Source organism: Scyliorhinus torazame, chromosome 2, assembly GCF_047496885.1.
Source record: "Scyliorhinus torazame isolate Kashiwa2021f chromosome 2, sScyTor2.1, whole genome shotgun sequence".
NCBI classification, from domain to species: Eukaryota; Metazoa; Chordata; class Chondrichthyes; order Carcharhiniformes; family Scyliorhinidae; genus Scyliorhinus; species Scyliorhinus torazame.
The window spans coordinates 240,613,813-240,635,997 of record NC_092708.1 but is presented as its reverse complement, the minus strand read 5'-3'; the positions used below and the strand labels follow the sequence as shown (position 1 = coordinate 240,635,997).

General features: G+C 50.2%; 1 protein-coding gene across 4 annotated transcripts in view; it reads right to left on the bottom strand.

Annotated features, from left to right (window-relative positions):
- The window catches only part of LOC140396798 (spectrin beta chain, non-erythrocytic 1-like), a 320,773-nt gene that overhangs the window by 288,666 nt on the left and 9,922 nt on the right, over positions 1-22,185 (bottom strand). Inside the window, exon 1 of one of the 4 annotated variants that reach the window (XM_072485534.1) lies at positions 4,543-4,717. The exons of 1 other annotated variant lie outside the window; for it this stretch is intronic. The gene's annotated coding sequence lies outside the window, so the exon portion shown is untranslated. Of the gene's footprint in view, positions 1-315; positions 481-4,542; positions 4,718-22,185 lie in introns of those variants that run through there. 2 more of the 4 variants (XM_072485570.1, XM_072485524.1) reach the window with 2 other exon arrangements.

Here is a 22,185-nt window from a genome sequence, read left to right as displayed (position 1 = left end):
AGCAACAAAAAGCTTCTTGACAAAATAAATGTCCCAGTGCTTTCCAAGCTACACTTCAGTCACTGCCACTTTAGGTAGCTGGAGGGCATGAGGCATTTCTTTTCGCGGGAGGCACTCGGCTGTAGTGATAATAATGCAGCAAGAATGGTGCAAGCACCTCCGAAATGTTCACACCGCACTTCGTCCTGTAGGTGGAGGTCTTGCATGTACAAACACGCCACAAAAGTAACATCTAGCAGTCAGCGTTCAACAGAGACATCATGGACAGACTGTTACTTGTACAATAAGCCATGAAGTGTAAGGTAGGTCACATACTGAACCAAGCGAGTAAATCAAAAGCTTTGTTCATCGTTCGGTTATCCTGGCTTTTATATCTGGGAATTTATTTTCTGAAAATTCCTAAGGACTTGAACGAGGGTAGTTGGTTCACATCTGTGAATGATATGTTGGATCTGCTGGGGTGACTCACAGTTCCGCACTTGTGCATCAACATAAACAGACAGCACGCATGCATTCTGATTCCAGCGGTGCTGGTCACATGCGCTCAAAGGGCCCCTTGTAGTGGTTACACGTGATCACCCCCGTTTGGACACATTACTGGACGACTGCACATGAAAAGCTGGAAACGCCTTTGAAGAGAGGAGGGACACTGGCACTTCATCAATCAAGATTTCATTTTGCACCAGGACTAAACGCAGCAATTCGAAGATCAAGCCCAGGATCAGGTGCAATGCCTGTTCTTGTCAGCTTGGATCTTGTGTGTCTCTCTTGTGGAGACCATGAAGTGGGTTCAATTTATAATAAGAATCTTTTTATTGTCACAAGTAGGCTTACATTAACACTGCAATGAAGTTACTGTGAAAAGCCCCTAGTTGCCACATTCCGGCGCCTGTTCGGGTACACAGAGGGAGAATTCAGAATGTCCAAATTACCTAACAGCACATCTTTCGGGACTTGTGGGAGGAAACCGCTGTACCCGGAGGAAACCCACACAGACACAGGAAGAATGTGCAGACTCCGCACAGACAGTGACCCAAGCTGGGAATCAAACCTGGGACCCTGGAGCTGTGAAGCGACAGTGGGAACCACTGTGCTAACATGCAGCCTGGTATCAAATTTGAATTGATTTGAGATGGATTTAGGACTTCCCCTGCCCACTCTGTGCACAGGCTTCTAAGAACGGAGTAAAAATTAAAGACAATTGCTGTTAATGTGGGGGTCCAGTAAAATTTTCCCATGAGATGTCCAATATGTAATCTTTGAGTTCAATGGCTCAATTTCATACCAAATCTTGGACGTTGAAGTTGTCAAGTGCTCAGTTTGTATACAGCTGTAAATAAACATTTGTCATTACTGTAATAAGGAAGGAACTGTTGAAAAAGAGTGGCAGCATGAGATTATTAATGATTTAATCACAGGGGATGGCAGGGGTCTTGCATTGGCAAGAGCAAAGGATGCATTTTAAAGTGACAGATTTAGAAAGTCACCTTAACCTGCCAACTACAAAAGTGGAGGGACTCCGGGAAAGCTGTGGAAGAGGAAATCGCAGAAAAAAAATCAAGTTAAATTATACCCCAAACTGAAACTATAACATCAATGATATGTTCCATCTAAACAGCAATTCCTACATTTTCTTTTGGACCAAGCAGTGGATTCCTTGAATCCTTTTTTGGAATTTCAGGAAGAGTCTGGCTGAACACTTGGAACAGCTGATGCAGAAGATTTTGTGCTCCATGCATGACAGTGAGGCTAACAGGTGCCCCTTTCCACACATTGCACATGTTGTACAATGCCCACTTGCTAGTGATTCATCACTACATTCTAATGCAATGTTACAACAACCTCAGTGATACACGTTCCAACAAAACAACTTATAACGATATGGCATCTTTAACTTAATGTCCCAAGGCACATTGCAAGAACTTTATGAAACAGGGTATGACACCAAGCCACAGAAGGAGATATTAGGTAAGATGAGCCAAAGCTTGGTCAAAGATGTAGATTAGAAGTGTTGGAAAGTGAGGAAAGCGAGGTGGAGAATTGGAGAGCTGCAGGGAGGGAGTTCCAGAACTTGGGACCAAGGGCATGGCCACCAATGGTGGAGGAAATCAGATTAGGGATGCATAAGAGGCCAGAATTAGAGAAGCACAGATATTGTGGAGCAGATTAGGGAGAGGCAAATGAATGGGTTGGAAAACTAGGGTGCTTGACTGGGAGTCTGGATTGGTGAGCGCAAGGATGCTAGAAGAACAGGACCTGCTGCAAGTAAAGCCACAGAGTTTTGAAGACCTTAAGTTTACAAAGGGTAGAATATGGGAGAGCAGCTAGGAATGCTTTGAATTAGTCAAGTCTGGAGATAACAAAGACATGAATAAGAGTTTCAGCAGTAGGGCTGCGACGGGGTTGGAGTTGGACAAATGTTAGTGAGGTGGAATGATGGAGGCAGCCCGAGCCAGTCAGTTGGAGGAGATAAAGATGAATGTGTACGGTGGAGGACGAGCAGTCGCAGCTTGGCCAGTGACAGCAGCTGGCTGCCTATACCAATCCCCGCCTGGGGACCCAGCGGCACTTGCCAAGCAATAGCTGGTGGTGATTTCCCACGTGACCCCATAGTACATGCGACAACTGGCCCATGTGAACCAGGTCCTGCTAAAGGGAGAAAAGATTGTGGTGCAGTTAAAAGAAAAGTGAACAGGAAAGCTGGATCCGGGGGTAGAGCTAAAGAAAAATAATGTTTTGTTTTCAGTTATTTTAAGGGAACAGATTGCCCCGAACTGGTCAAACCACGCATGGGGGTTTTAAAAAAGGGGATTCTAATGAATCCAAGCTTACATGAACAAAGCTGAGGAGGTTCTGCAGAATTGCGCTATTTTGGTGAAGACCGTTGGAACTTGGGTTGTTCATAAACTCCCTTCAGTGCAGAAGGAGGCCACTCGGCCCAATGAGTCTACACCGACCCTCTGAAAGAGCCCCACACTATCCCCGTAACCTAGTTATCCCACCTAACCTTTTTGATACCAAGGGCAATTTAGGATGGCCAATCCACCTAACCTGCACAACTTTGGATTGTGGGAGGAAACCGGAGCACCTGGAGAAAACACACATAGACACGTGGAGTGCAAACTCAACACAGACAGACAGACAGTCACCCAAGGTTGGAATTGAAACTGAGTCCCTGGCGCAGTGAGGGAGCAGTGCTAACCGTGGTGCTAGTCAATCACATCAAAGGGAAAACTTAGCTTTTGTCACAGAATAATTTAAATATCAAAGAGAGTAATTTTGTGGTTACACATTTATAAGCCCATGCTGAAGGCAAGCCATCTGTCAGAATGAAATAACGTAACTTCAGTCTGCGGGAGTGGGAGAGGGAAACTGGAAATGAGAACACAAAATATTATTTTCAATACTTCACTTTAACTTGACACAATTTGCAGTGCACAGCACGAATAGGTCTGAAAACCACGAAGATTGGCAAATAAAGGAACAGTCTCTTTCTAATTAATACTTTGGCATTGAGGTAGTATTTCCCTGGAAATTGCAATCATACTACTCTAGAATTGGTATGGAGAGGCTGAGTACCAGAAATTTGATTGCTTGCTGGAGAATTACTTGCACTTTGAGAGTCCAGACTGTCATTTCTAGAATTTTTCAAACTAACATTTTAGCTGATTATGTGAAGGAGCAGCAGCTCAGTTAATTCAGAGGAGATTTTAAACCCACCCTTGCACGATGGCATGGGGTGGGTCATATAACGTGATGCCAAGCTGCCGCCATATCCAACTCAAGTCACCTGTTTTTTTTCCCCATTTGTCTCAATATGTCTCAAAAAAGTTTCAAATTAATTTTACAACAGCATGCTTGCTTATGGGGGCAGGACATTGCATTATAATATTTAAATCAGGCTTTCACAACACAGTTGGGAGTATGATTTTAATGCAATGCTCCGCCAGCCACGATTCCCAAAGGTCAGCAGCTAAATACCGGTGGGAGTGATCAGTTCAAGTAGTCAAGTGCTTTTTCCAGCATTGCTCATTAGTCAGGAGGAGCAGGAGTACTCCCCCAACCTCTCAAGCAAATCTTTTGCCCATCGCCCCCTCTACTCACTGCCACAGTTGGTCAACTCCTGCCTCAATTCCCCAATCTTTGCTGCACATCCCTGCTGATTCTCATTGTTCAACATCCCCCCCCACCACCCCCAACACACACACATTCTGATGCCTCGGTGCTGAACTCAATGGGTAGTTCACAGCAATCTCTTTGCTTTGCTTCCTATTGCCTCATACAGTTTTCACATTCTGAGTAATGAGTCAATTGAGACCCTTTGGCAAGTTCTATCCCATAAGAGAGTACATCACCTGGGTTTACTTTGAAAATGCTATCTACAATCTCATCTGTCACTGTTCAATTCGAGTACAGTGAAATAATTCTTTAGAGTTTGGAGCTCCTCGATGTGATAGCTTGGAGCAATTTATACAGCATTATAACTTCGAGTATGAAGCACAAATGTACAGCAGGTTAATAAAAGTAATTAGTCATGTCTACCTTGTAAATGCAGCCGTGGATGAAATTCCAGGTTTCAAACAGGACACTAACATGTTCCTGCAGACACTGTCGCAAAGGAGGCATCAGTGCTGTACAAATGACACGTGATAGTTTGAATCTTGAAAGTGAAATTTCATTGGTAAATGTAAGTGGATCACCATTAGGGAGTGAAGTGACTAAGTATGATGTGTCATGTGTATTTGATAGCAGTACAGAATCATCCGATTCAAAGATATTGGCAGAAAATTACTTTGGCACAAAGGATCCACTCTGAAGATTTATATATTTGGTAATCCATTGTACAACTGAATGCTAATCAGTCAGAACAAAAGTCAGAAAATATATATTGTTGTTTTAAAAGAATGTAAAATTATGAAACTATTCCTGTGAGCAACAACTGGTGGGAAGCCATATATCAGTTAATGATTATGTATATTGCAACTGTATGCATAAAGTGGTTTAGGATTTCTCAGAAAGTGTGTGAAGGTGTGGTTTGTCGATAATGGTATCACTGGATTCACTACCACTACACAATATCTGAAGGGACCAGCTGTAGAAAGACAGTTACATTCCAGATACAGTTACCCCTGCATAAAAAATACAGACTGTTTTCTGTACAACATGCAAGACACCTTCCAGCCCTGGAGTTAGGGTTAGACCACTGGCATCACCTCAGCTGCTGAATTCCTGCCTCCTTGTCTTTAAATACCTCGGTTACTGCTATATCAGCGACAGCTGTGAACCAACCTCGTCCTCGAATATCAAACAGGGCAAGTCAACCAGGCAGCAATCAGTCACTTTGGTCATCTTATAAGTATGCAACAATTCATCCCTCATTAATCTGTTGTAGTGCTGGATGGTATTACCAGTGCCTGGTCACACTCGAAACAGCCAAACACCTCCACTTCTCCAAACTGATTAAAAATTGAATGAACACCAATGTGTTCGCCTAGAGTAACGCCTTAATTGTCTGATGCCGTGCACAGTTTAATTAACAAAAGAAAGGCCTTGGCTTGGTTAACTGCTTCTGTCTAAATGGAACCAAATAATTTTGCAATACCGCTGAAATGGGGTCAAGGAAGCTGTGAAGACAGGCAGCATGGTGGCGCAGTGAGTTAGCACCGCAGCCTCAAGGCGCCGAGGTCCCAGGTTCAATCCCGGCTCTGGGTCACTGTCCGTGTGGAGTTTGCCCATTCTCCCCGTGTCTGCATGGGTTTCACCCCCACAGCCCAAAAATGTGCAAGCTAGTTGGATTGGACACGCTAAATTGCCCCTTAATTGGAAAAAATTAATTGGGTACTCTAAATTTATTTTTAAAAAGGAAGCTGTGAAGACACATGTTCATACTTGCAAGATAAAAAAGGGGACAGTGGAATATTCTAATTATTCCGGGGAAAGTGACGATTTCTGAAACTGCACAGGAACCATAGCTCAGCAAATTTCATAGTATTGGGAAACAATCACGTATAAAAACACTGGGCACAATTTAGCCAAAAGGTTTCTAAGTGTGGTAGCGAGCGGGAACTGCCGCGAGCTTCCCGATGCTGTGCCCGGCGAGGCGGTCACCGTTATGAAACATTAATTTGTCCACTTGACGAGGCCCCACGGGCCACACGCCGCAAAGGATGGTCCCAGCGGCTGATTTTCCGGGCCCGTGTTCGCCAGTGTCCTGCTAACAACTGGGATTTAAACCGATCCTGCACAGTCAAACCCACTCAGCTCACAGCCTTGCCACCGAGAAGACGATTTGAGGATACCAATCTGGGCAGATTACTGGACACGATCGAGGCCAGACCTGATGTCCTGTTGCCCTGAGGGAGAGGGTCTGCCAAAAGGCAGCCAGTGCCGCCTGGGAGGAAGTGGCAGCAGCCACCAGCTAGGTTGTCTGACTAGTAGAACGGGCATCTAGTGCCGGAAGAAGATCAATAACCTCCACTGGGCCATATGGATGAGTTGGCACTAGACTCCCCACCACCACCACGATGCGCCTCGCACTACCCCATCCAGCATTGTTCTGTGCCCCGGCCAACTGTGCCGCACATACAGCTTCTCCTCCCCCCCCCCCCCCCCCCCCGCAGCAATGAACTATTTGTGGGGCGAATGATGCCCCCTCTGAGTCCCCGCAACAGATGTTGGCCCACAATAGGTGGGAGAGGTCGCAGAGGGGCGGCGGGGTGCCGGACATCAGAGTCCTCAAGTCCTCACCCCCTATGAAGAACGGGCCCTGGAGGTCGCAGGGGTGGCCGGGGACAAATCTGAACCAATGTAGAGGTTGACGTACAGCCGTTCAGCACAGAGGTGAGGATCTACCAGACCCCACCCAGATGACTTGTCACGAGGGAGTTGTTAATGCCACACAGACAGACCCATCGCTTCCACTGACGACAAGTCAGTTTTCCCGCAGGATCTCCATCCGATGGCACCGGCCTCTCCGGGGTGGCTCTTCTCCACCCCGCCCCTGCCCTCCCATGAGAACATTGAGGAAGAGAGCTCCGAAGATGCCACTGTCGAAGTGCACAGCTGTCAACCTCACTCTCCATCAGTGCAGAAACACACATCTCGGTGGGCAACGGTAGTGGACAGGTGACAGGCTTCTGGGGCACATTCTGGGGAGAACCACACAGTTGCTGATGCACATCAGGTGGCGGTGAAACAGCAGTCGGAGGTCTGCTGGATCCCAGGACCCAGCTGCGTCCCAGTCAGATTCTGAGCCTCTGGACCAGGTTTACCGGGAGCTGATACAGATGCTAGGGTACGGCCATGAGATTCAGAGGGGGATGTCAGCGACCCTCCAGCAGATCCATAGCTGATTGGAGGAGACCCAGAGGCTATGGGTGCAGGAGATGGCCTCGGCAATGCGTGGCACCGAAGCGAACACTGCTAGTATGGTGACCGCAGTGGAGAGTCTGGTGCACGGCGTTGGCAGCATGAGTGGAGGTGTCAAAGGCATGGCTCAGTCAGGGATGGCGATGGCTGGGCGCCTCAACAGTGTGTCCCATTCACTGGGGGATGTGACCCAATACCAGGAGGAACCTTGATGAGGTGCTGCAAGGCATGTCCCAGTCTTAGGTGGGCATTGCTGAGGCCCTCCAGAGCACTGTTTGGCCGCTAGGGGAGGCCTCCCAGTCATATGTATGGGTATGTGTCGGTCACTGGGGGACGTGTCCCAGTTGTAGCGTGCATTGCCGGGGCGCTCCAGAGCATGTCCCAGTCACTGAGGAGTATCGCCAAGGGTGTTGGCACAGTGCTGCAGACATTGGGAAGCCACCAGGGTTGGTAAAGCCAGATGACACGGGAGCAGCTGGGGCACGATCCAGCTGTCCCTCCACCCCGGGGTAAACCCCAGGGCCCTATAGGGGCCGTGGATGCTGGATGCCAACCCAGATCCACCTTATGGAGTGGCGACTGTGCCTATCTGCTCCCCCACCACACTATTAGCGATGTGTCTCGGAGTCTCCTCCTGTAACAGGATGGCCCCAGAGACTGACTGCCAGGGGCATCGAAGGCCACAGGATGTGGTAAGCAGCAGGCTGCCTCCACCTCGGATGTGCATCCTGGGGACACATCTAGACGTGGCGGTAGAGCATAGAAAGTTAAACAGGTCGAGGATCACTGAGGCGGCACTGAGGCGGGGGCGTCGATGAGTGGCACCATCGGGATTTTTGGGCAGTTGGGGGCACATTTGATAAATACTAGAAATCGTTGCCCTCAACTAATATTACGCCTCCAACACTTCCTTCTGCATTGCGGGCCGAGCACCAATTCTATGCCCATCTCCCCGAACATGGAGGTCCTGGAGGCCCCCCCCCCCCCCGCTCCGGCACACCACGTGCAGGTGATGGGTGTGAGCAAGCACCCAGCAGACAGGCAGGGGTCAGACTATGACCTTGAATGAGGAGCCGCAGCGCACAGCTCTCTGCAGATTATCACCACCTCCTATCCTCAACAGTAACCCGCTGACAGTGCTGACACAGTCCCACCACCCTGGAGTGATGTTACACAGACCCTGGGAGGGTGATAATGGTGGGGTGGGGGTGGTTGGGGAGACAGATGAGGCCAAGTCCTATGTGCAGCGGGCGAGGATGAGGGCCTTCCTTTTTTTTAAAATGTATTTTATTCCAAACGTATATGAAAAGCTTCAACACATTGTTACTTCCCAACTCACAACTATACAGTTTGTCCAAATTTTCCCCCTTTTTCACTCCCCCCTCCCTCCCCGCCTCTACTCTGCGATGAACAACTCCTCAAACACGGTCACAAACATCCCCCACCTCGCCTCAAAACCCTCCGTTGAACCCCTTAACTCGCATTTGATCTTTTCCAGCCGCTGAAAGTTATATAAGTCTCCCAGCCAGGCCGCTATCCCCGGTGGCATTGCTGATCGCCATTCCAATAAAATTCATCGCCGGGAAACCAGAGGTGAAGGCAACAACATCGGCCTTCCTCCCCTCCATCCGGCTTCTCTGATATCCTGAATATCACCACCAAAGGGTCCGGCTCAACCTCCACCCCCACTATCTTTGATAGCGCCGCAAACGCTCCCGCCTAGAATCTCTCCAACGTTCCGCAGCCCCAGAACCTGTGAGCGTGATTCGCTGGTCCCCGCCCACACTTCTCACACTCGTCCGCCACCCCCTGAAAGAACCCACTCATTCTCACTTGCATCATATGGACCCTGTGTACCACCTTTTTTAAAAAATATGTTTATTCAGAATTTTTCAACAAAAATTTTCAACCACTCAAATCCCACCCCCGCTGTAACAAAAAAGAAAAGTAACAGAACAAGACATAAACATATCAATCCAACATAATACAGAACTTGTACAATGGGTTCCTCCCGCACATATTGACTTTCCCATATGTTTATGTTTTTCCTTTCTCAAGTGCCCCTAGGAAAAACCCCTTTCCCCGCCCACCCTTATACCCCCCCACCCCCCGGAAAGAGACGCCCCCCTCCCCCTCCCTGGGTTGCTGCTGCTGACCGACCTCCATCTAAAGCTCCGCGAGATAGTCTAGGAACGGTTGCCACCGCCTGTAGAACTCCTGCGCAGACCCTCTCAAGGCAAACTTTATCCTCTCCAGCTTAATGAACCCCGCCATGTCATTTATCCAGGCTTTCACACTGGGGGGCTTCGCGTCTTTCCACAATAGCAAGATCCTCCGCCGGGCTACCAGGGACGCAAAGGCCAGGATACCGGCCTCTTTCGCCCGGCTCGTCTGTCACTCCAAATAGTGCTAGCCCCCACCCTGTGTACCACCTTAAACTGTATCAGGCTCATCCTTGCGCACAAGGAGGTCGCATTTACCCTTTGTAGCGCCTCACTCCGTACTCCCCAGTTTACCTACCCTCTCAGCTTCCCTTCCCACTTCTCCTTAATCTTCACCACCTGCTCACCTCCCTGTTCTCCCAGCCACCTGTATATATCTCCGATCCTGCCCTCCCCTTCCACATCTGGAAGCAGCAGTCGGTCCAGCAGGGTGTACCTCAGCAAACTGGGGAACTCTTTCCAAACCTTCCGTGCGAGGTCCCTTACCTGCAGGTACCTAAACTCACTTCCTCTCGGGAGCTCTACCCTCTCCTTCAATTCATCTATACTGGCAAGCCCTTCTTCCAGATACAAATCCCTCACCTTAACCAGCCCCACTTCCTAAATGTACCATCTATCCACCTCGGCACAAAACTGTGATTTTCACACAACGCGTTAACACCGACATCCTAAAGTGCCTTCTCAGCTGGTTCGCCACCCAATAGTAATGTGGCAGGTTCGGCAATACCACCCCTCCGTGCTGCCTCTGCCTCTGTAGCAGGGTCCTCTTAACCTTTTGCACCTTCCCTGCCCATACAAAGTATGAAATAATCGTGTTCGGTATAAAGATCGGGAGTGTCTGGAATATGAACAGGAACCTCGGCAGAATGTTCATCTTCACCACTTGGACCCTTCCTGTCAAAGTCAAGGGCAGTGTGTCCCACCTCTTGAGATCCTCCCTAGACTCCTCCACCAGTTTTGTTAAATTCCATTTGTGAAATATCACCCATTCCCTCACTACCTGAATCCCCAGATATCTAAACCTGTCTCTGACCACCTTAAATGGCATCCCCCCTAAATTGGCTCACTGACCCAACTCATTCACCGGGAACACTTCAGTTTTCCCTACATATAACTTGTATCCCGAGAACGGCCCAAATTTCCCCAACAAGACCACGATCCGCTCCACGCTCTCCAGCAGGTCCGAAACATACAATAGTAGGTCGTCCGCATAGAGCAACACCCGATGTTCCCTTTGTCCCCTCGTAATCCCTCGCCACTCTGCTGACCCTGTAAGAGCCATTGCCAGAGGTTCTATAGCCAGCACAAACAACAGCGGCGACAGCAGGCACCCCTGCCTTGTTCCCCTGTGTAGTTCAAAGTTCTGTGAACTCATGTCATTGGTCCGTATACTCGCCCTCGGTGCCAGATATAACAGGCACACCCATGCTACTAACTTTGGCCCAAACCCAAATTTCCCAGGAGCACAAACAGAAACCGCACTCTCCACCTGGTTGAATGACTCCTCTGTATCCATGGACACCACTACCTCCAGTACCTGAGCTCCCAAAAGGGTCATGATCACATTTAACAGCCTCCTTATATTGCTAGAAAGCTGCCTACCCTTTACGAAGCCTGTTTGGTCCTTCGCAACCACCCCTGGGACACAATCATCCATCCTTCCCGCCACCAACCTAGCCAGCACTTTCATGTCTGTGTTTAACAGTGATATGGGCCGATACGACCCACATTCCAACGGGTCCTTCCCCTTCTTTAGTATTAACGTGATCGTTGCCTACGCCATTGTCTCCGGCAGCTCCCCCGTCTCCAACACCTCATTAAACGCCCCTAAGTGATATGGTACCAGGTCCGTCGCAAACTCCTCATAAAATTCCACCGGGTAACCATCGGGCCCCGGGGCCTTCTTCGACGTCATACCCCTTGTACTGTTGAATATCTCCCTCAGCTCCAGGGGCTTCGCTAGCGCCCGCCTCTTTTCTTCCTCAAACTGTGGAAACTCCAGTTCGTCTAAGAACCATCCCATTTCCTCCTCTTCACCCCCCGGGTCTGCCCTGTAATACCTAAATGCCTCATTTACCTTTCCCGGCTCCGACACCACATCCCTGCCCCAGTCCGTATCTTCAATATTTCCCTGCTCGCAGCCTGCCTCTGGAGCATTTGACTCGCTTACTCTCCGTATTTATACTGCACCGCTCTTGCCCAACACAGCTGACCTACCGCCCTCCCTGTTGTCAGCCTATGAAATTGCCCCTGTAATTTTTTCCTCCTCGCCAATCCCTCCGTGGTGGGCGCCCTTGAGTACTCCCTAACTACCTCCACTATCTTGTTCATTAGCTGTTCATATTCCTCCCTCCTTTCCCATCCGCATGTGCCTTGAACAAGATAATCTCCACTCGGACCACCACTTTTAGCGCTTCCCAAAAAGTGGCCGCTGACACCTCCCAGTTTTGATTTTTAATCACAGCCCACATTTTGTCACAAAACCCTCTATCTGCCAACAACCCCGAATCGAGCCTCCACCCCGGCCTCTGTTCCTGTATTGATCTAAGCCGAATCTCCAGCTAATGGGGTGCATGGTCTGAGATTACTATCCCCGCGTACTCTGCCCCATCCACCCGACCAAAACCCCCCGGCTCACCCCAAAAAAGTCAATTTTGGAATGTACCCTGTACACGTGTGAAAATCCCTCCCCCTGGATTCTTGATGCTCTACGGGTCCACCATACCCATCTTTTCAATAAACCCGCCCTGCTCCTTTGCCATTTATATCCTACCAATTGACCTGGGGCTTGATCCATCTATTAAAATCTCCTCCCATAATCAACTGGTGCTTGGCCAACTCTGGGTCACTGACAGAAACCTCCTCATAAAACCTACATCATCCCAATTCGATGCATACACATTCTTCAACACCACCGGCATCCCTTCTAATACCCCACTCACAATCACATATCTCCCACCCGGGTCCCTCACTTGCTTCATGCTCACAAACCCCGTTTTCTTACTCATCAAAATAGCCACCCTCCGGTGACTTCTGGTGGCAGCTATGGCGTGAACGGTCGCACATTTGGCAGCTCCCACTTGAGGTGTTTTTGTTTTTACGTTTTCCCCTTTCAGAGGGTGGATGTGTGGCTGAAAAAGGTATAGGGCTAGCCTGAGGGAAGTCTGACTCCATTGGTAGAGCTGGTGGTTGGATCCACAGACCAGAAATGGGTCAAGAAAAATGTAGCAGCTGGAGCAGGAGAATCTTTGTGCATCACAGCTTAAGCTGGCGGAGGGTGAAGTGCCTGCGCTGCCTACCTATTGGACAATGGACCAACTGCTGGACTTCTGAAACGAGAAGTTCAGCCAGCAGAGGAGAGAGGCCCATGAGGACCTGGCTAGACCTGTTGAAGTCGGGAATTGACTGAGTGGAGCAGAGGCTGGAGTCTCAGGGCCAGGCTATCCGGAGAGTGGCGGAGGCAGTGGGGAAGCACGAGGAGCAGTTGGCTTCGTTGGCGGCCGAAGTGGGAGTACTGCGAGATACCCAGAGGCAGCTGCAGGAGAAGGTGGAGGATCTTGAGGACCGCTCCCGGAGGCAGAACTTGAGAATTGTAGGGATGCCTGAAGGCATTGAGGGAGCGGACGCTGCCAAATATATGGCCAGAATGTTGGAAAAGCTGATGGGAGAGGGAGTCTTTGGCCGGCCCCTGGAAGTCGACCGAGCGCACAGGGCGCTAAAGAGGAAGGCGCAGGCGAACGAGCCGCCGAGTTCAATGCTGATGTGTCTTCACCGGTTCCTAGATAGGGAGAGGATCTTGAGGTGGGTGAGGCAGACGAGGAGATGCTTCGAGGCGATGAATGGGTGAGTGCACCTTTCAGACTGTTGGGGTTTCTTCGTTTTTCTTCTGTTGTTTATTATTACACTGTTGTGAGGGGAGCAAGTGGGGGAGGGGGAATCAGTGGGGGGTAGGAGGCGGTGGCGCCTTGGACCGGGGCTGCCAGGCTAGCTGCATGGGCTAGTTCACGGGAGCGTATGGGGGTGATCAGGTGGGCAGTGTAGCAGTGGGGAAGGAGTTTTATTGTTTTTCGAGGGGGAGGAGGGAGGGGGGCTGCTGACAAAGGTGTTGTTGCTATGACGTTGTATGGGAGTGATTGGTGGCGGTGGACATCCGGGGGTGGGCCTGGAGGGTCAAGTGGCACAGGTGGGGGGGGCTGGCCTAAGAAGGGGTATAGTTGATCGGCCGGGGTGGGGGAGGGGATGCCATCCGACCAGGCTGGTCACATGGAACGTGAGGGGGCTGAATGGGCCAGCGAAACGGTCACGTGTTTTCACGCATCTGAGGAGTTTGAAGGCAGATGTGGCCTTTTTGCAAGAGACGCATCTGAAGTTTGGTGACCAGACAAGGCTAAGGAAAGGATGGGTCGGGCATGTTTTCCATTCGGGGTTGGATATGAAGACGTGTGGAGTGGCGGTGTTGGTCAATAAGCGGGTAGCGTTCGCACATTCCACGTTATCAGCTTTAACGCTTACTTACGCTTCCATTCCCCTCTGTCGTCTGCCATCCTCCCATTTTGGCTCTACCTCTGTTAATTTTACCCTACACCTGGCTCATTGAAGATGGCCCCTTTCTCCTCTCCTGACCATGTTTCTTCTCCAACCTCACCTCGTCGCATCACCCTCCCTTCTCCCCCACCCTCCCCCTGCCCCTACGGCCACCGCTCTCGGCCATCTCCCCCACCTCACTTCCAATCACCAGCATTACCTGCCAGCATGGCAACTCCTGCCCAAAGGCTCCTCCTACTGTCCCCATCCCTCCCGCATGCTCACCTCCCTGCTTTGTAAAGAAGGCTCCCGCTAACCACCCCCATCCAAACAAAGACTCATCTCAAACCACAGGTCATTTTCCCCAAGAACAAACAAAAATAAACAAATAACAGCCCCAGACAGCAACAAACCTTTCCCCCCTGCTACCCTTCGTCAATCCAACAGTTAAAAAAAAAAGAATAAACCCTCCACATTGGAGGAAAAGAAAAACTCCCCACTCCCTCCAACCCCCATTCCTCCAGTATTCCCAATTACTTCAAAGTGACAGCACCTCAGTCTCCCAGAATTGTTCAGTTCAGTTCTACTCCAGTTAATGCTCCTTGATAAAGTCATTGGCCACGTCTGGGGTCTCAAAATAGTATTCCCGGCCTTCGCACATCACCCAAAGCTTCGCCAGGCAGAGCACCCCAAACCTGATCTGCCGTCGATATAATAATAAAAATAATAATAATCGTTTATTGTCACAAGTAGGCTTCAATGAAGTTACTGTGAAAAGCCCCCAGTCACCACATTCCGGCACCTGTTCGGGGAGGCCGGTACGGGGATGCAGCTGGCACTGTTCTGCATTGCAAGCCAGCTATTTAGCCCACTGTGCTAAACCAGCCCCCACCACTTTGGCTTTGTTGAACCCTGCACAATGTTTCGCCAGCTCAGCTCCAATGTCTTCCTTCTCCACGAACTTATGGAGCCTCACGATCACCGCCCGCAGCACCTCCCCCACTCTAGGCTTCTGCCTCAGAGACCTGTGCACTCTGTCCACATCAGAGGCCTTTTCCAGTAGCCCCTCCGCCACCAGTCCCGCCAACATCCTCGAAACATACCTCGTGGCACACGCACCTTCCATTCCTTCAGGCAGGCCCACTATCCACAGATTCTGCCTTCTCAATTTATTTTCCTGCTTCCTCCATCTTTGCTCTCAATGTCTTGCGAAGGTCTCCCCAGAGCCCCACCTCCATCTCCAATGCCACTACCCGATCACTGTGGTCCGACAGCACCCTCTCAGATCTGCGACCGCTGTGTCTCCAATCATTTCTCCACCCTCTCCATCGAGCCCTTCAGGCATGCCACAGCTCCTTCGATGGCCTTTCGAGCAATCCTCCTGCATCTCCTTCCTCTGCTGGTGGAACTCCTCCCTGATGAAGGCTATTAACTGTTCCATCTGGGGCTTTCCAACTTGCATTGACCCTTCCCCCTCAGCCATCCTTCCACTGGCTGCTGCGCCACAGGTCCCTTCCAACTCCTTGGCCAGGTCTTTCACCTTCTGCCGGGTTTGGTAACCAGCAAACATACCACTCCCGGGGGGGGGGAACTTCTCCTCTGACCTTCAAGTACACTTTTCCCACTCCCGGGGGGAACTTTTCCTCCACCTTCAGCAAGACTTTTCTGTCGAAGTTACACCCAATTTTGGGTAAACAGAGGGCACGCAAGAGCTGCCCTGTGTGCAACCACCTATGGCCTCCGCCCGAAGTCCGATGAGAGCCTTCCTGGCCCTCCGGGCATGGCAGACACTCGCCACTGTTGCCTAGCCTCCATCCTCCGGCTGGTCCCAAAGGTCCTCCCCGTCCCATCCTTCTGCCCCTCCAGATCCAGTGCCTCCTCATCCTCACTTCATCCTTCAGCCCCTCTGGGACCGGCGCCTCCTTGTCCTCTGATGTGGCCACATTTTCCTCCTCCTCCAACTTCACATCGCCCACAGTGCCAGGTTGCGGAGGACACAGCAGACCACCACAAAGCAGATGACTTTCCCGAGGGTGTACTGCAGTACACCACCAGAGTGGTGAAGGCAAAGGAACCGAATTTTGAGGAGTCCGGCCCCCCCCCTGCCCATCCCATGGGAGCCCTCTCTTTCTTCCCTCACTCCACCCCCCACTGATGGTGGCCCACCCCGACCGAGGCTGGCCCCCGGGGACTCCCCAACCCCTCCTCCGAGTACCAGGGCAGCAACCCCAGTGCCTCCGGAGCAACCTCAGTTCCCCCAGGCAGCAGCCCTTCCGCCAGCTTCATGTTTTCAAAACTAATCGGCGCCTGTGTGACCACTTACTAAGAGGCTGTTAGATAGTGGGTCGCTCTGCTTAACTGGATGGAGGTTGAGTTTAAGTTGTGATTATTGGTTTCTCGCCACTCTAAGGTGGGATCCTGATTTCGCTAATGGGAGCAGGTCAGTTAGATCGCAAACGGATCAGCATCCGGCACAGTTCTCGATTTTGGTCTCTCCTGCAATTTAACACCGGCGTTGCGCTCTCGCTTAAGCACAATGCAACCATTTAATCGCACCTGTTGCGTTTTCACTATGCTGGGAAGGTGGGTGTGGATGACTGTTATAACCTGCCTGCTTACCATTGGCTGGGGACTAATGACAATCCCACAATCCTGTGGGAGTATGAGCTTCCCCAATGAGGGGGACGGAGAAACCATTAGTAAACTCCAAGTATAAATAAAGCTGGCCAGTTTGGAACCAGCAGGGAGGAGTGTGCAGCAAGGGAAGTTGCTGCTGCTGTTATATATATATGTTATTGTAAATAAATGTTATTACTTTGTATCCTTAAAACTCGGGCTGGATTCTTCGTGGCCCTCACAAAAATGACAAGGCTGACATTTATTGACCAATGGGCAGATGGGCCTTCTTGTTTAACTGTATGGTAGTAATTTGTTGTAACAGTTTGGTAGAAATGAGAGGCAGTTAGGAGTCAAGACACATTGCTGTGGATCTGGAACCGTGTTTCGGCCAGACAGTGTGAAGCCACCAGATTCCCTTCACCAAAAGGAGATCAGTGAATTGATCAGACTTTTATGATAATTGAACAGCTTCGTGGCCACTTTTCCTGATATCAGCTTTTTAGTTCTAAATATTTTAAACTGGATTTAAATCTTTGGTGGGATTTGAACTCACATTTTCTGGATTACTCATCCAGTGACATAACCACTGCACAACTAATCATTTCTGGAAATTGGGCAAATTTTCCACCCCCTCTCCTCCCATGGTGTGCTTTGCGGTGGTGTTGGCGGCCCGCCATTGGCTGGCAGCATGGTATTCCATCCCGCCACGATCAATGCTTTTTCTCGTTGTTCGCGCCCTCTGCCGTCGTTTTGAGTCACCGTCGGCGGGACCAGAAGACCCCACAGGCAGGAACGGCTGGAAAATTTCAGCCATTAATTTTCACAAAATTGTTACCTTAAGGCTTAACTCAGTTGGCTGGGCAGCTGGTTTGTGATGCAGAACGAAGCCAACAGCACAGGTTCAATTCCTGTACCGCTGAGATTATTCATGAAGGCCTCAACCTTGCCCCTCGCCTGTGGTGCGGTGATCCTCAGGTTAAATCACCACCAGTCAGCTCCCCCTCAAAGGGAAAAGCAGCCTTTGGTCATCTGGGACTATTGTGACTTTTCTTTTATCTTAAAGCCTGAACAACAAATCAAGTGAATAGAATGGGAAACAAATAACAGTAAACAATCTAAGAAACCAAAGCTTTGCAAAACAAAGAGGAGTTGGGGAAATTGTAAACAATAAAGTCAGCTATTTATTCCGTCATAGTTCATCCATTCTGAACAATCCCATTGTGCAGGTGGTTCTTTTTTTATAATTATTCCATCACTTTGTCAGGTTCATTTCAAGCACTGATCATTCTGTGCACAGAGAACCACCTCCCAATATTGGTCTGAAAGATACTTTTTACTAATTCAAACCCACATTCCCTTAAACTACTAAAGTGCACAGGTTGTGATACTACTAAAGTGCATAGGTTGTGTAACTATGCAGTAGAAGAGTGATGCATAAAGGGATTTTGAAGATCAAAACCCATGAGATACAGATGGTGTGTCACCTCTCATCATGTCAACTATTAAATAAATTGGAGCAATCATGTGATAGGTGGATACATTCTTCGCCGTCTGTGCACAGACAAAATTCTGGAACCATACACGACTATTTTTTCTTTGCTTCATGAAGCCTTTCTGCATTTTCTCCTCTCTCAGGAATTTTGTCCTGACTAGGTATCTCTCTGATATGCACTGATGTCCTGCATCGCATTAAGGAAACAAGCCGACAACTTGTTCCCAGGTCTCCCAATAGGAAAAAACAGTCGGGACAGGTATACTTATTTCCCAGATTTTATTGTTTTTGTACAATGTCAGTCTGGAACTGGTTGTCAAAACATACACAGGAGCAGCTTGGATGAATTACTTTCTGATAGAACCAATAATCTCCCTCCCCTTCCCATTGCATGATGATTCAATGGGCAGGATTGTCAGTTTCTAAGACTAAGTGTTAACGCCAATGCAGAATCCGTGGACTTGTACGACAAAAAACCCACGCCACACCTGGACCAATTCCGCTACCATTGAGGGGCTAGTACCAGTGCATGTGGAACACAATCGATTCCAATGAAAAACGGTGCGGGATTCGTGGGCCCGTGATCGACACTCAGGAGGCTGACAAGCTGCAGCCGCATATACACATTACACTCCCGACATACACTTATCCCAGCCAACAAGATTTATCCCAGCCAACAAGATGGCACTGGTTGTGCTGGAGCGTGCCCATAGAGCTGATGGGTCGTCTGGGGCCAGAGGGCACCCAGGGGGGTGCCCTGGCAGAACACCTATATGACCCGAGGCACCAGATTCAAAATGGGCTGGTATTGCTGTGCGCAGCTGCACGATTACCTTGCCGGCTAGGGCAATGGTGTTCCATGCCCGTCCACCCCGACCCCACAGCCCACCTCGTGGCCACCCCGCACTACTCCCACCAGACCTGGCAGAAGCCCCCAGCCAGCAGCACAACTGTCAGCAAACTATGGCGATGTTGAACACCTTCTGTAGCCCCTCTCCCTCAGCAGCTGCCATGCCGGTTTCACGATTTTAAAAAAAAAAAAAATTTTTATTGAAAATTTTTGGCCAACCATCACAGTACATTGTGTATCCTTTACACAGTAATATAACAATATAAATAACAATGGCCAGTTTTATAAACAAGAAATAAATAATATATAAACAAAAACAAAACTAAATGGCAACTGCCTTGTCCCAGATAAATATTCTCCAAAAATATGTTATAACAGTCCAATATACAATTATCTATAACAACAACCTATACATATTATACTTATATATTAACATCCCTGAGAATCCCTCTGGTTCCTCCCCCCCCGTCCCCCCCCCACACCCCCTTCCCCCCCCCCAACCCCCCCCAACCACCCCCAACCCCCCCCCCACCCCCCCCCCCCAACCCCCCCCCCCCACCCCCAACCACCCCCAACCCCCCACCCCACCCCCACCCCCCCCAACCCCCCCCACCCCCAACCCCCACCCCCCCCCCAACCCCCCCCCCAACCCCCAACCTCCAACCCCCAACCCCCAACCCCCACCCACCCCCAACCCCCACCCCCCCAACCCCCCCACCCAACCCCCACCCAACCCCCACCCCCCCCCCACCCCCCCCACCCGGGCTGCTGTTGCTGTCTTCTTCTTTTCCATTCCCTCTATCTTTCTGTGAGGTATTCGACGAACGGTTGCCACCTGCCTGGTGAACCCTTGAGCCGATCCCCTTAGGACGAACTTAATCCGTTCCAGCTTTATAAACCCTGCCATGTAATTTATCCAGGTCGCCACACCCGGGGGCTTGGCTTCCTTCCACATCAACAGTATCCTGCGCCGGGCTACTCGGGACGCAAAGGCCAAAACATCAGCCTCTCTCGCCTCCTGCACTCCCGGCTCTTCTGCAACCCCAAATATAGCCAACCCCCAGCTTGGTTCGACCTGGACCCCCACTACCTTCGAAAGCACATTTGTCACCCCCACCCAAAACCCCTGTAGTGCCGGACATGACCAGAACATGTGGGTGTGATTCGCTGGGCTTTTCGAGCATCTCGCACACCTATCCCCTACTCCAAAAAATTTGCTAAGCCGTGTTCCAGTGTAACACCTTAAATTGTATCAGGCTTAGCCTGGCACACGAGGACGATGAGTTTACCCTACTTAGGGCATCAGCCCACAGCCCCTCCTCAATCTCCTCCCCCAGCTCTTCTTCCCATTTCCCTTTCAGCTCGTCTACCATAATCTCCCCCTCGTCTCTCATCTCCCTATATATGTCTGACACCTTACCGTCCCCCACCCATGTCTTTCAGATCACTCTGTCCTGCACCTCCTGCGTCGGGAGCTGCGGGAATTCTCTCACCTGCTGCCTCGTAAAAGCCCTCAGTTGCATATACCGGAATGCATTCCCTTGGGGCAACCCATATTTTTCGGTCAGCGCTCCCAGACTTGCAAACGTCCCATCTACAAACAGATCTCTCAATTGTGTTACTCCTGCTCTTTGCCATGTTCCAAATCCCCCATCCATTCTCCCCGGAGCAAACCTATGATTATTTCTTATCGGGGACCACACTAAGGCTCCCGTCTTTCCCCTATGCCGTCTCCATTGCCCCCAAATTTTCAGAGTAGCCACCACCACCAGGCTTGTGGTGTATTTCTTCGGTGAGAACGGCAACGGCGCCTTCACCATGGCTTGTAGGCAAGTCCCCCTACAGGATGCCTTCTCCAATCTCTTCCACGCCGCTCCCTCCTCTTCTCCCATCCACTTACATACCATTGAGATGTTGGCGGCCCAGTAGTACTCACTCAGGCTCGGTAGCGCCAGCCCCCCCCTATCCCTACTACGCTGCAAAAATCCCTTCCTCACTCTCGGGGTCTTCCCAGCCCACACAAAACTCATGATACTCTTCTCAATCCTTTTGAAAAAAGCCTTCGTGATCACCACCGGGAGGCACTGAAACACAAAGAGGAATCTCGGGAGGACCACCATTTTAACCGCTTGTAACCTCCCTGCCAGTGACAGGGATACCATGTCCCATCTCTTGAAGTCCTCCTCCATCTGTTCCACCAACCGCGTTAAGTTTAACCTATGCAATGTACCCCAATTCTTGGCTATCTGGATCCCCAAGTAGCGAAAGTCCCTTGTTACCTTCCTCAGCGGTAAGTCCTCTATTTCTCTGCTCTGCTCCCCTGGATGCACCACAAACAGCTCACTTTTCCCCATGTTCAGCTTATATCCTGAAAATTCTCCAAACTCCCCAAGTAACCGCATTATCTCTGGCATCCCCTCCGCCGGGTCCGCCACATTCACCAATAAATCGTCCGCGTAAAGAGATACCCGATGTTCCTCTCCTCCCCTGAGTACTCCCCTCCACATCCTGGAACCCCTCAATGCTATTGCCAGGGGCTCAATCGCCAGTGCAAACAATAATGGGGACAGAGGACATCCCTGCCTCGTCCCTCTATGGAGCCGAAAATACGCAGACCCCCGTCCATTCGTGACCACGCTCGCCATCGGGGCCCTATACAGCAGCTGTACCCATCTAATATACTAATCTCCAAAGCCAAATCTCCTCAACACCTCCCACAAATAATCCCACTCCACTCTATCAAATGCTTTCTCGGCATCCATCGCCACCACTATCTCCGCTTCCCCCTCTGGTGGGGGCATCATCATTACCCCTAGCAGCCTCCGTATATTCGTATTCAGCTGTCTCCCCTTCACAAACCCAGTTTGGTCCTCATGGACTACCCCCGGGACACAATCCTCTATCCTCATTGCCATTACCTTGGCCAGAATCGTAGCGTCTACATTTAGGAGGGAAATAGGTCTATAGGACCCGCATTGCTGCGGGTATTTTTCCTTCTTTAGGAGAAGCGATATCGTTGCCTCCGACATAGTCGGGGGCAGCTGTCCCCTTTCCTTCGCCTCATTAAAGGTTCTCATCAGTATCGGGGCAAGCAAGTCCACATATTTCCT